This window comes from Bubalus kerabau, chromosome 11 (assembly GCF_029407905.1).
Source record: "Bubalus kerabau isolate K-KA32 ecotype Philippines breed swamp buffalo chromosome 11, PCC_UOA_SB_1v2, whole genome shotgun sequence".
NCBI classification, from domain to species: Eukaryota; Metazoa; Chordata; class Mammalia; order Artiodactyla; family Bovidae; genus Bubalus; species Bubalus kerabau.
Window position 1 is genome coordinate 35333467 of NC_073634.1, and position 12962 is coordinate 35346428.

At 36.5% G+C, this 12962-nt stretch overlaps 1 protein-coding gene across 2 annotated transcripts in view; it reads right to left on the bottom strand.

Moving 5' to 3' along the window:
• The window catches only part of NRXN1 (neurexin 1), a 756469-nt gene that overhangs the window by 311547 nt on the left and 431960 nt on the right, over positions 1 to 12962 (bottom strand). The gene's annotated exons all lie outside the window — the stretch shown is intronic.

Consider the following 12962-nt stretch of genomic DNA (forward strand, 5'->3'; position numbering starts at 1 on the left):
CACATACTTTTGAACCTGGTTATTTTGCTGCCCTGCTTTAAATAGAGCTATCACTCTGACAGTTAAAGTCACCAAAGCAGCAGTTATTATTCAGAACATCAGTAAGATGCAATGATAACCACAAACAAACAAATTCACTATAGATTATCCCTTAGTATGGATCATGCTAAAATATTTGCTTCATGAGAGGTCTCAAGGTTCAGATTTTACATGGCCTCACACGTTTTGAAAACGTGGTTTTCATGCTACACTGGATTATTCATTTCTTCTGAAGGATCTTCTTGGGTAGGGAGCTGTTTGTCAATATATATGTTCAGTGAATTTTAGCACATAGGTATATCTCCAAAGACAAAAACCTTGCCTTTGTCCTCAGAGCCAAGGAGGTGCACAGACTGGCTAACAGTCACCAGTGGCTGCCCACAAACGGCACATTTACTTCATTATTAGAATGAAGCATCATGAAAGCCCAGAGTTGAGGACCTGACTGCATGGAACAATTGCTCCTTTCTGTGCTGCTTTGGAAACAGTTCATAAAGCCTCCAATTAGCACTTGTCATCATAGTGTACCATTTCTCACAGAAATATATATTTAGAGGATAATTTTATTTCATGTTAGTTGGATGAAATAAAACAAATTGCTACTAGTCAGAAATATGTTTGGAGAGATTGAATCCAAAGGTTCACATATCTATCACAGATTCCAGATTTCCTTAGGATGACTTCATCCCAAGGATTTCTGTAAAGACTTTTTTCTTAAAAACTAGTATTTTAGAAGTCCTATGTGGAAACCAGGCTTGCTTCAATTTAGTAACTGCTTCCCAAAGAAATTCTTTTTTTTTTTAATTTTATTTTATTTTTAAACTTTACATAATTGTATTAGTTTTGCCAAATATCAAAATGAATCTGCCACAGGTATACATGTGTTCCCCATCCTGTACCCTCCTCCCTCCTCTCTCCCCATACCATCCCTCTGGGCATTCCTTTTAAACCAAAAAGAAAAAGGAATTTTCATTGAAGAATGTTAAAGGCTTAGGGTTTACATAAGAAAATAAAACAAATATAAGAAGGAAGTACACATGTTCCTAATGAGATTCTTCTCTCTTTCCGTCTCTGTCTTATAATCACTTTCACTTTGACATTAACAAGTGAATGATGAGTATATTCATGTCTTTATTTAAATTTTTAGTGCAAGCCAAAGTCTTAATGCTATTTCCATGAAGGATTTGTCCATGAATTCTTTCCAAGAGTGGCAAGAGAGCATGCAATCACATTTGTCTAATTTATGATATCACTCTGAGGTATAGGAACAAGTACATTAACTAACCGAATGATACAAGACGGTCCACTTCTCTTTTCCTAAAAAGAGAGATACATTTCTTCCTGAGAGACTGCACTAAATGCAATTTATTCTCTTTGTCTGGGCAACCTCATAAAACAAAAGTGGAAAATTCATCCCAGAAAATCAGTCATTATAATATTGTAATTTTATTACTGTTTCTGGACAAATTTTTCTAACATTCTTGCAGCCTTCTATTATGATTCACAATGTCTGCAATGAGAAAGCAGATGAGGTAAGAACCCATTAAGAGGCAGTTACAATACTGCTGGACTCAGCTAATAATCCCTTTATTTCTCATTTTTATTACTCTATAGTTTATAAATGACAATCTACTCATCACCTATTGCTATAAATATTTTGATTTAGCAATGGAAATATGCATAAATAAACAATACCTCCTGGAAGCTTTCCACAATCCTTAACAGCCCATAAATGTTTATCATATCATTTGCTACCTACTAGACTTATTTCTTGGGGATCTAGATGAACTCTTAATCTTAGCTACAATAACTGCTTGTAAAACCAGCTTCGTTTCTCCTGCTTTAACCATTTTATCTACTGTCTGGAATCACAGTGAATTTGTCTCATTAATATTAAAGTCTTCTAAGCTACTAATATTCTTTCAGACAGACTAGTCTTGACCTAAAACATGGAAGAGAACACCATAATTGTGAATCTGAACTTTTCTAACTATAAGATAAAGTAAGCATTGTTTTGGCAAGCATTGTGACAAGCCAGGAGATAGCTACACACAATTTACTGGGTATAAACGGAGAAAGCTGAACAGGTTCTCGTTGGTATAACCCTTCTAAAAAATTTCAGAGCCTTTTTCTCCCGTTAGCTAACATTAATGTTGAAAATATCCAATATATCAAAGGTTTTGGAGCAATCTGGACCACTATCATTTGGTTTCCTTTAGACCATTTCTATAAGAAGTAAATACAAGCCAGACACATGAAGGAAATAGAATCTTGGTGCACTGAACTATGGTTTTCAAAAGTAAGAACAACTTTAGAGTGTTAAATTTAAAACCATTCTGAAGAACTTTCTGTAGACCATGAGACTTGTATTAGGTCAGTAATGCCTTGCCCCTCTCCTCTATTATTTCTTTGGTTTTTCATTTTTCTTTGTATCAGTCCACACTAAAAAAAGAATGCAAGACCTAAAAAGTGAAGGTATAGTATTTACCTTTGAAAAGCCTTCTCTCCTTTTTCCCCTGGTCCTCCCCCTCCTTTTTTTTTTTCCACTAGGTCTTCTCTGGTTTTATTCCTGCTCGCTGACTAATTTCTGAGACTGATATTTAATGTCCTCTCAAGAATAGCTTTCAAGATGTATTCAGCTGCATAAGATCAGCAAACAGTTATTGGTTTCCTACTCTATATAAGGGTTTCCTTGGTGGCTCAGTGGTAAGGAATCTGCCTGCCAATGTAGGAGACACAGCAGACATGAATTCGATCCCTGGGTCAGGAAAATCCCCTGGAGAAGGAAATGGCAACCCACTCCAGTATTCTTGCCTGGGGAAATCCCATGGACAGAGGAGCCTGGTGGGCTACAGTCCACAGGGTCACAAAAGAGTCAGACACGACTTAGTGACTAAATAACAACTCTGTCTAAGGCACTGTGCCAAATGCTATGCAAAGACGTAAAAAGCATGCTCACTGTTCTGCAACACATTAGAAATCTAATGGAGAGCATTAAATATCATTATCAGAAGGTAATTCAGTGAATCTCAACCTAGACTACACAAGAGTATCACCTGTGAGGCATTAAACAATGGCAATACTAGGGTTCTACTTTAAAACATTAAGCTGGAATCTAAGGTGGTTAATGACGATGTCTACACATAAATAATAGAGATAATACTATCGTCAGGATTCAGCGAAAGATGTCATAAATGAGTACTTATGCATAACTATCACCCCACGTGTCCCTAAAGGTCAAGGCTTCAGCGAAACTCTAAATCCATGTAACTCTAGGGACCATAAAGCATTAGGCTGTGCTGTTTGTGTTCAGTCCCTGACATGTCCAATTCTTTGTGACCCCTTGGGCTGTAGCCCACCAGGTTCCTCTGTCTTTGAGACTTTCCAGGCAAGAATATGGCATTGGGTTGCCATTTCCTTCTCCAGGATATCTTCCCAACCCAAGGATCTCCTGTATCTCTTGCATTGGCAGGTGGGTTCTTTACCACTGAGCCACCTGGGAATCCTTAATGCATTAGACACTAATGATCTAAAATTATCCACTGGGTGCCTTTTCTCACAACTTATTTCTTCTGCATTTACAGAAGATACTCCACGTCTGTTTGAACAGGAATCATTAGGAAAAGAGGGTGTATGAGTTATCAATTGTTGTATAGTATATTAAAAAATGAAGTGGCTTAAAACTATAATCAACAGGTATTATCCACACTATTTCTGTGGACCAGTAATTCAGTAACAGCTTAACTGAGGAGTTCTGGCTTAGAGTCTCACTGAAGTACAATGGAGGGTTTGAGTGCAGCTGGAGTCAGCTTAAAGGCTTGAATGGAGTTGGAGGATCTGCTCCAAGGTGACTGACTCACCGGGATAACAACATACTGTTTTCAGTTCATAGTAGTTTTCTTTGTAGTTTTCTTCTTTGCTACCTATACTTAATTTTCTCCCACCCATGATCTAAGACCAACAAGTCTACTCCCACCCATGATCTAAGACCAACAAGTCTACTCTTATTTAATAAATAATCATTGAATAGCTCCTCTGTGCAAGGCACTATGCCTTCTATTTTTCAGTCTTCAAGATGTCACAAGTTAAAGTAGGAAAAAAAAGATGCTTATACACAGGTACTACTCATGGTGTAGTATAATAGACAATACACATAGAGTAAACAAAGGGATTATGGCAAATGAAAGGAAGGCAAATTAATCAAAAATGAATGACGATAGGTAGAATTAAAAAACAAGGTAGCATTAAACTTGTGTACTGATGATAAATGTGAGTTTCTGAGAGGTAAAAAGGGGAAATAGGGTATTTCACTTGAGTCTCTTTTCTAGGACCATTGGTGCCTGTGTTATCCTATCTTATAAGGTTGGCCTCATTAATACGATTCTTGGACTAAAAAATACAGTTATTAAGGAGGAGTTTATGGATGAATGTAGAGAATATTCTTAAAACAGTCTAAGTGTATGTAATGGTAGGTAGCTATTGAAAAGATTACGGAAGACAGAATAGCTTCAGTATTGACAGTAAAACTAAACACAAAATCTTTGGTAGCAAATGATATTAGAATGTGGAAAAGTATGAATTTTAAGTGAAACCGATTATTTTTTTTTTCTTTTTAAAAGTCCTATGGCAACACTCAATAATCTGGGAGTGGAATGGAAAATGTAAACAGAATGCAGGCCTGGAGATTAAAAATGGTTGAAAGTCAATGGGAGAAGGAAATGAAGGTCACAAAGACGGCAGCCCAGGAAATAGCAGAAAACTCTCATGCAGTCTGAGAGGGTACACTGGACAGCAAAACCAGGAAGAGCCTGAAGAACCAAGGTCACAGTGCAGGTGAAGAGCTAACACACCTATTGTTAGGGCTTCTGATAACTGAATTAAAGTAATAATTGAGTTCTTAGGGTCAAAGATTGAAAACTTGGTATCCTTAGACTCAAGCCAAAGAGGAATAACTACTTTTCTTGAGTTTTACAAAGGTAACAACAGCAAGATAAATTGGCCTAACTTTTCCTTAACAATTTAGTCTAGGAAACACCAACTCTGAAAACCAACAATCAAACCAGCTCTACCGTTTTTGACACAGGCCATCTTCACATTCTTGAACATGTCTTCTGATAATACTCAACTTTATTTTTGTACTGAGGGTTTGAAGATACAAACCCTTCTATGTTTGAAGGATTCAGGTATTTCTATACAAATAAATATTTCCTCTTTATAGACTAAGTCTAATGTTGAAATTGTGTTTTTAACTTTTTTTTTCCCTTGGGAGCTAATAAGAGAGGTCAGGGTCAGAAATGCAAATTTGTGGGTCATTATCCAAAAGAAGATGAAGAATGCTGTGTAAGTAAAACAAGCTAGACACAGTGCCAGGTGCTAGGTTACAACAGTGAGCAAAAACTTTATGCTACAGGACATATAAATGGACTTCACTGAAGGAGCTTTCAAGCCCTACAAGCACTGTTGAAAATGTTAGACTGCAATTGTAAAGTTACATTACCAGGGAGTTATATTCAAAATCAGTAGGTAGAAGCAGGTCCCCTAAGCCTATTCCAGTATCTGTCAAGGTCCTGCTCCACAAAATATTGTCCCTCGTTCTATGCAAATTTTTACTGTTCCTCTGGATATTCACATTGGTAAAAAAAAAAAAAAAAAAAAAATCCATTTATAATGACCTAAGTCTAGAACTTACATCTGTTTCACATGTAAACAGGTTATTGCATGAGTTTTATACATACTGAACTTTCCAGGAATTCCACCTATAGTATTAATCAAGAAAAACTTAAACTTTGGTTGCTTTATGTGTTTCTGAATTTAACAAGATTTGTTACATCAGAAAATCAGATCAGACTGCAAAACCACACATAGTAATTGAGTTGATGATTTAACATATCTTATTAGACTGTAACTGTTACACTCACAGTGCAAGCAAATGACTAATTAATTGAGTTTTATCTTGTATTATGCCTGAGTATCAAGATACTGATATATATAATTTTATAACTACTATCATAAATTACTTTTCATTCTCCTTTTTGAGAAAGGTAACATAGATTTGTAAATTGGATTGTATGTAGTTCCTATTAACCACACATGTCATTCCAAGATAGAAAAGGAGGTATGACAACATATTTAGTTTTGTTTTTACATGTGTTTTTACATATAATTTATGGTATGCATATTTTTGAGGAATAGGTAATAGGTTTAGTCTGCTATGACGATTAAGAGCACAATGTTTGAGTAAGACAGTAGGGAGTTCAAAACTTAGATTTGCCATTTACCTTTTCCTTTTCTCCTTCGACCTTCTTATCTTTTGAATTTCTATGTATGGATTCTTTCAAGGGTTATTTTGGACAGTAAGTTAATTTTTGCTCTTTGGATACTGTCTATTGGCATATAGGTTTAATCGTGCATATAATTCTACCCTAGACATCAGGGAGATTCTGTTTTTAATCCACAAGAGATATCAAAATGTTGTGGAAGCCCGTATTCTTAGGATGAAAAGATTACATATCTAGGCTTTGTGGATGGAAGACAAGATCTGATATATGCTCTATTATTTGTGTTACATAATATACATTATACGTTCAAAATGGCATTTCAAAAAATACCTACAAAAATCAATAGTGCTTTTCTTTTTTTTTTTTTTTTTCCTTTGAGCCAAAAGTTGTTCACCAGTTTAAGCACATGAAATTAGGCTTTCTTACTGTAGGAGCAGTGACTTGGTCAGTTTTCTTGAAGAAAAATCATTCTTAACTCCATGGTGCTTAGGAAATAATGCTCTCTGAATGTGAGAAAAGAGATTTCAACATAATACTATGTGAAATGTTTTACAATATATGCTTTTCACAAATTTTGGAATTTCTAATTATGGGTTATGAAGCTTTCAACCCAAAGATCACTCAAGTGAATCTAAATCCACCTATGGGAAATCCACCAGGGAAGAAGAACTCTCAATAACCAACCTTGGTTGTAAGAACCACAAAAACATAAAATGCTGACATTACTGAGTTAATTTTAAAAAGTAGCATTCAAAATTGTAGAGATGGTATAAGCCAGTTATCTACAATTAAAGCCTGGTTTTGAGCGATGTTGTTGTCCATGGATATCTTCTTCTTTTAATTTTTTTCAGATTTCCTTTAACAAAGAAAGCGTTCACTTAAAATTTTAAAAATACAAGTATATGTATATACATGTAAATCTGTATATGTGTAAGAAATATAAGAAAAGAGCTAAGAGATACAAAAGACAACCTTCTAATTCAAGTATAGATTTTGGCTCTGTTGGTCCTTCAAGCTTTTCAAATTGTTTACTGCCATGAACTCAGAGAAATTAGACCACTGACTAATGTGCTGTTCCCCAGGTGCAGTGAAAAACATCAACCTTTAAAAGGTGCCTTAAAAATGAGAAGTGTTGCATGAATTGATATTTTAGCTGTGTGCGTGTATATAAACCTTTCTGGATATGACTTGCCATTTGGTCGGGTACTTATTTTGGGCCACTAAATTTGTATACGGATATGTGTAATTTCATGATGTGAGTAAATCTTGGCATTTGGGCTATATTTGGGCAAACAGTAGGTGTGAAATTATACACACAAGGTGGCCAAACAGCCAAATGGCAAACCAATTACATAAATGTAGTTTTGAGTACCAAAAAAAAAAAAAATCTGCATTAGTTATCATAAAATCAGAATTTTAATCTCAGCTATTATTATTACTACTATTACTTCTGGTCCTGCTGTTACTACAGCTACAAAGCTCTACTGTACACTTATCATGCATGTAAAATCTACAGAGTTGTACATGAATTGTTCCATTTTCACCCAATAATAATCTTATATGTGAGGTAAGTATTATCAATACCATAGAATGATAAGTAAAATGATACTTGGAAAGATTTAGTATCTCAGCCAAGTTGCACACATGTAAGGGATAAAATCCAGATATACTGAACTAAATATCAAACACTGAATTTCATAGAAATTCTGCCTTTGAGATCTATCATGTGACTTTGGTACTTATGAGCAGCTTTCATTATCTGCAAAATGAAGATGATCAGATGTGCCCTAGAATGTGAGTGAAAGTACAATCAAAATGAAAAGTGATACAATGCATAAAGGATGGATATTAAACTATATTCCCCTTTCCTGTATTCCCAATAGATAATTTACTCTTACATCAACTGTTAGAGTAATACTAATGAACGACAGAAAATTACACAAATATATTGGCTCTAATACTAAGTATTTTTTAAGTTTAAAAATACATTATAGTTCATTTTAATTCTTTCAGAGATCCCCAAAACACAATGTACAGAATATATATTTTAAAATCACACATATGTACATAAGCTAATCACTATCCATATAAAAACCTGAACATAAATATTCATAGAAGCCTTATTCATAATAGCCAAAAGTAAATGAATCCAAATGTCCATTTAATTGATAACAAAATGTGGTATATCCATATAATGGAATATTACTTAGAGCTGAAAAGGAATGTAGCAGTGATTCAGGCTACATATCTACATGGATGAACTTTGTAAACATTACACTAAAGGAAAGAAGCCATTCACAAAAGACCACATGTTGCATGATTCTATTTTTAGGAAATGTCCCGAATAAGCAAAGGAATAGGGTCAGAAAGTAGTGGTAGTTGAGGGCTTGGGAGAGGAGGAAGGGGCCTTTCTTTTGGGAGAAGAAAAGTGTTTTAAATTCAATGTTGGAGATAGTTGCACAACTCTGTGAGTATACTGAAAAACATTGAAACATATACTTCAAATGAGTGAGTTATATGATATATGAATTACAATTCAATAAAGCTTTTTAAAAGCAAACAAAATGTTCACCACCATCACCCTAAGGAATTCCTAGATAATATCCTTATTTGCAAAATTTTCCTCAGCAAAAATTATAAGTATGAATTCACCTAAGTATATATACAATGTAATATATTTACAAAAATGCATAGAGACACATACACATTGATCTTTTTTTTCCCCCTAATTAAGAAACCCAATTTTAGGGCAAATTTGAAACCCAGTTTTAGGGCAGGTCCTTGCAGTTAAAGAAGTCTTCATTAGGTGGTCAGGCCAATTTAAACTCATCCACTGTTGTGTTGGCATTTTCACTATTTCCCATGTGAGAGTATGTCAGAAGATAATAAGATCTCGGAGGACATTTTTTCTTCCTAGTCAGGTGAAATCATCCTGACTTAATTTCAATCTATTTCTCCTTATTACATTTCTTTTGACAGTCCAATTCTTTTCCTTCCTTGGAGGCCATATCCTCTACTTAAATCTGAGTACTAGTATACAGCATCCTCTGCAATAATCACACCTCAAACAGCAGGTGTAAAATTACCTGGGTCTCCCAGTAAGCCTAGACATTATGTTCTCTTAGGCTAAGCATACGAAATAATGTCTGCAAGGTTTTATTTGTTTAGACTTGATCTAATTTTCACATCATGTTTAAAGACTCATCACTTGTTCAAATACTAACAACATGAAATAATGTATAATATCTGTAACATATAAATTATATGTGCATTTAATATATAATATATAGTGTTTTGTAGATTATAAAACCAATGAACTTTATATACATACCTGTGAACCTGGGTACTGCCCATTTGATAGTCATTTGGCAATACTCAAATCTATATTCTAAGAATACATTAGGTTAAAAATAGCTTCTCTCCTCGCACCCTTTTCCCATAGCAAATATATAGTCAGAATAAATTCAGAAAAGTATTTTAGATGATGAAATTCACCATGAATTTAATGATAGAAAGTAAACAAGATTCATCAATGTAGAGTGCTAAATTTCAGGAGCAGTAAGATTGTGTTCACTAAAAGCGATCTCCACATTTTATCCTCCTGACATAAAAAATAAAAAATCTTCTCAGGTTAGAACAGATATATGAATCTATTAAGAGTCTAAGTAGAAAAGTACCATTAAATTGCTGTTCAAATACTTTTCATATTTTCCTACTTTGTCACCAGATGAACTTTATAAACAATCTCTCTCCAGCTCACTTTTTGAATAATCCCTTGTGCACATTGAGGGGAGGGGAACCCTATTATTTGCAGTTATGTATTATACTTAATTACAATAGTTTAATTTACAATAGCTTAATTTATATTAGGGCTTCCCTGGTAGCCCCACTGGTAAAGAATCTGCCTGCAATGCAGGAGACCCTGGTTCAATCTCTGGGTTGATCCCCTGGAGAAGGGACAGGTTACCCTCTCCAATACCCTTGGGCTTCCCTGGTGGCTCAGACGGTAAAGAATTTGCCTGCAACATGGGAGACCTGGGTTTGATCCCTGGGTTGGGAAGATCCCCTGGGTTGGGAAGATCCCCTGGAGCAGGGCATGGCAACCCACTCCAGTATTCTTGCCTGGAGAATCCCTATAGACAGATGAGCCTGGCTGGCTACAGTCCATGGGGTCGCAAAGAGTCAGACACAACTGAGAGACTAAGTACATTTATACTATTTCCCTAATATTCTTAAAGGAGTTTGGCATTATTGTTGCAATTGTACCAGTAAGGAAATAGAGGGTTGCAGATACTAGATGACTTGCTTAAGGTGCTATGGCACACGATATAACTTGAATTTGAATAAAGTATCACTTCAAAGGCTATCTACATTCTTTCACATACCAGTTGTCTCCATAAGAACATTCTGATTATTAAAAATCTAAACTCAAGACACACGTTACTGGTTTAATTCCTTCCAATAACTGTTCCAGTCTATACTACACTGAATCAGCTTCTCATTTAGTAAATCTCTCTTAATAATATCTTGGCCCAAGTTCAAAGCTTTCAGCCACTCCAAAGCTCCTCTCAGCCACTCACCCAGCACAAGTTAGGCTCTTGGTTGTAGCCATGTGGGAGGGAGGTGGGAAGAGTGGACCCAAATGTGGGTTGGGAATCAGTACAGACCTCCTTCTCCCCCTTTCTTAAGGTCAGCTGCTTCTTAGACACTAGGTGATGAAGTGGGACAGAAAAAAAGCAAAGCTTTCCTTGTTGGACTTGGAAAGCTGTCCTGCTCTTCAGTAAATGGGAGCTGATTTTCTGGCCTGCTACGGCTGGCAGAACAACCTATGGTCTGGTACTCAAATGCTGGCATTCTCCTGAATTAGCCTGCATAGTTCCCTCGGGTGGAAGACTGAATTCCCATCCAACTATTCCACACCTTCTAAGCCTGGAACTCATGCTAATGGGGGTGACCTCATGTGGTATGCAGGATTTGTCTGCCAGTACAACCGGCTTACTCCCAGAGACTTTCAGAAGTGCACAATGAGTGAATGAGAGCTACCACACACCTCCTCACCTCACCAAAGAGTGCGTGTGTGGGTGGCTCCCTCTGTCAGCCAATTTACTGATGAACAAGAAACAAAACAAGAAACTATCAGGAAGCAACAGTTAGAACTGGACATGGAACAACAGACTGCTTTCAAATAGGAAAAGGAATATATCAAGGCTGTATATTGTCACCCTGCTTATTTAAGTTATGTGCAGAGTACATCATGAGAAACGCTGGACTGGAAGAAGCACAAGTTGGAATCAAGATTGCCGGGAGAAATATCAATAACCTCAGATATGCAGATGACATCACCCTTATGGCAGAAAGTGAAGAAGAACTAAAGAGCCTATTGATGAAAGTGAAAGAGGAGAGTGAAAAAGTTGACTTAAAGCTCAACATTCAGAAAACGAAGATCATGGCATCTGGTCCCATCACTTAAATGGCAAATAGATGGGGAAACAGTGGAAAAAGTGTCAGACTTTATTTTTCTGGGCTCCAAAATCACTGCAGGTGGTGACTGCAGCCATGAAATTAAAAGACGCTTATTCCTTGGAAGGAAAGTTATGACCAACCTAGACAGTATATTCAAAAGCAGAGACATTACTTTGCCAACAAAGGTCCATCTAGTCAAGGCTATGGTTTTTCCAGTGGTCATGTATGGATGTGAGAGTTGGACTGTGAAGAAAGCTGAGCGCTGAAGGATTGATGCTTTTGAACTGTGGTGTTGGAGAAGACTCTTGAGAGTCCCTTGGCCTACAAGGAGATCCAACCAGTCCATCCTAAAGGAGATCAGTCCTGATATTCATTGGAAGGACTGATGTTGAAGCTGAAACTCCAATACTTTGGTCACCTGATGTGAAGAGCTGACTCATTTGAAAAGACCCTGATGCTGGGAAAGATTGAAGGCAGGAGGAGAAGGGGACAACAGAGGATGAGATGGTTTGATGGCATCACCGACTCAATGGACATGGGTTTGGGTGGACTCCAGGGGTTGGTGATGGACAGGGAGGTCTGGCATGCTGTGGTTCATGGGGTCACAAAGAGTCGGACACGACTGGGAGACTGAATTGAACTGAACGGAATTGAATCTCTTCAACTAATAGCCATCTCTAATCCTTTTGATTCCTTCTCACAGGGCATCCATTCTGACTTTGAGAAGGAAAAAAAAAATAGCTTTTCTTCAAGCACATTACACTCACAAAAATGTCATCTGTCCATTTTTGTCTTATTTCAATTTGGCGGGAGGTCGTGGTGAAAGATTCTGGAATCTCTCAAAGACTTGGAGGGCTTATTGTCCACTTCTCCTCCCAGAAACCCTCTAACTTCACATGCGGATGTCCTGAACACCCACCGTCCTCAGCTTCAGCCTGAGATATGCCAAAGGATGACAAGAATAAGCTCATCACACGTTCAACTGCACTTGACAACACAATTTTTTTTCTCGTTTTAACCCATAATTAAAACAAACAAACAAACAAACAAATATATATATATATATCAAGCTATCTCTCAAAATGTGCAAACATTCCCTATGTTAACATGTTTGATGTTAAAACATCTGTGGCCTTTTTATCTATTTTAATTAGTTATAAAAGGATTAGGTTTCTCACACCA